Below are 2,601 nucleotides of genomic sequence, written 5' to 3' on the forward strand. Positions count from 1 at the left end.
AAAGCGATTTCTTTCACAAATCTTGTAAAAAAAAAAAAAAGCACTTTTGTGTTCCTCCATATTGCAATAATTTCACCTTTTTAACAAACCTCCAGTAACAGTTTAAACAGTGGAAGTATTCAAATTCTCTGAGTGAAAATTAATCTCACTCTTGAACCATTTTCTACTATCAGTTATGGTGATAACTATTATAGATTTTTAAAGCATTTCACAAATGCATTCACAAAACCAATCGGCACATGTAATGATCTTTTTAATGACTGTGTCCCAGAAATTATCTTTGTGATTAAGAAAAAGGAAAAATAAAGAAAGTCAATACATTTATTGATCTAAATGCACAGCAGTGATACAGATATCAGTACAAAACAGAATAATATATATAGATTTGTTTTTGATTCTGTGATGTGGTGTAATATTTGTAAACCTCTTCAGAGTGTCACTGTTCATCCAATAAAACCGGAGGTGAGTCTTTATGGATCAGCCATAGTTTCCAAAATGAGTTCGTAGTTTTTGGTGATGACGTAAAACAGTGAAAAACTATGTTTCTTTAACAGATTAAACAAGACATGGACTTCCAGCACTTTACAGACATACTCTATTCAGACATATTCTATTAATTGCTTGTACACATTTGAAGTTAAAATGTACACATAACTACAAATAGAAAAGAAAGTAAGAAAAGAAGGTTTGTAGTGTTCTACCTCGGATCCGTCGTCTCTGGACACCAATAAAACTGATGAAAAGTGTTTTGCTCTCGTCTCTAATCAGCTTATGGTATCACTTCTCTTTGGGAACTGAATTTGGACTTCAGCAGGTGTAGTTTTCGCTCTTCCACCTCTGACAGCCGAGAATGTCCCTCTCAGACCTCTACTGGGACTGAACTCTGAATGTCTTTAGAACCTAAATGTAATTTTAAAAGTGTACATGATGAGCAAGAGCAAAGCTTACAATAAACAAATCAATACAACTAAATCTGTGGGTTAATTAGTCCTAAAAATGATACATCACCTTTGGCACAATGTCTACTCTGGTCTGTCAGTCCATCCTCTGCTGCCTTTCTGAACCAAACTCTCATCATACTCTTTTCATCTGAGTACGATGAGAGTTTGGTTCAGAAAACCTGCACAGAGTTTGTCACAACTCAACATAAAGTAGTCAAAAAAAATGTACTTCAATTAACAAAGCCTGGATTACGTAAGACTGGCTGGAGGCAGAAATGTAACTTAAGGTGACCAGCATGCATGAACATATTCTGACCAAGAAAAGAACAGGAGCACAATTATTTCTAAAGCTTAAACAAGTCAAGTTATTTTAGATGAATGTAATGTAATGATGAAGCCTTTTGTTCTCGTCTTGTTCAGATTGTAGTAGGTGTGGTTTTGTGTGCATCTGGCAACAAATTAGAACAAATGCAACTTTAGCAAGAAAAGTAAAAGGGAGTCGACTCAGCCGGTTTCAAACTCATGACTAATCTGCTCACAACGTGACGCATTTAACATTTTGTAAATATTTTCATGCTGAAATGTAAAACATTTGCTTGATACAACGCAGCCTTTGCAGACCATTGTTAGGCAAGCATGACCCCACATTCCACTTTTTCTTTCTGAATTGTCAGCAGTAACTGAGGAAAGGCCGTTAAAGGCCGTTTGCAAAACACACATCTACTTCCAGTCCACTGTCAAGGAAAACCACTAATTAACTTAACTAATTAACAAAATATGTTGCGAATAAAAGACGAGACCAAACTATGTTGTAGGCAAACGGATGACGGAGGAAAACACTTTCTCTTTATAAGTTAGTTCGGGTTTTTTTCTCAGAAATGATTTCCTGGCTTGCAGAACTCCTTAGAATTTCATGCAATGAGTTTTTTGTTGCAATTCTGAGCCAGGTGTGTTTTAGAAATTTGTTTTTGTGTGAGTAGTTTTTTAAACAAAGTGTTTGTTTAGTTCAAAGAAGTTGTACAAACGGCATCAAGTATTGAGAAAGACAGGTAAATTCTGCATTGCTCAACATGAACATTCAGTTTTATTTGTTTTTAAACTCAGGTCACAGTCAGTCTTATGTTTGTTTGCAAACCCTTTTCTATGGCAGTTCTTAATTTCTCTAAAACACAACTCAGGTGCATTTGAATTTATATTTTAAACTCTGATTATATTGCTTTTTAATATATGAGAAAACTTACTTTCATCTAAATTAAATCTGATTTACTTTGAATGAAATCTATTGAGCTGGTTTGGGAAATGCAGTGAGTTTTGTTTGCTTTATTGATTCCTGCAAATGATTGCCAGAAAAGTAGAAAACAATACAAACAAAACTTTACAGGAATACATGGGTTTCTTTTTTTTTTTACCTCAGATTTATTGATGAAAAAATGACCAAACCGTGGGGTGCAGTTATGTACAATAGGATTTAAATACTGTTTATTTGATGTCCCATTTGCTTAATTATTCCCAGGTTTTTAATCCAAACCTACTTTTGAAAACATATAGATTCTTTTTTTTTGTTTGTTTTTCCGTTTGTGTATTGAGGAGCTGGTGCATGATTTAAGGGGCTGTTTTTGGTCACTTCCCTCTTTTCCCCTATCTGTGATTTAGGGAGAGG

Source organism: Poecilia reticulata, chromosome 4 (genome assembly GCF_904066995.2).
Source record: "Poecilia reticulata chromosome 4, P_reticulata-male-v2, whole genome shotgun sequence".
NCBI classification, from domain to species: Eukaryota; Metazoa; Chordata; class Actinopteri; order Cyprinodontiformes; family Poeciliidae; genus Poecilia; species Poecilia reticulata.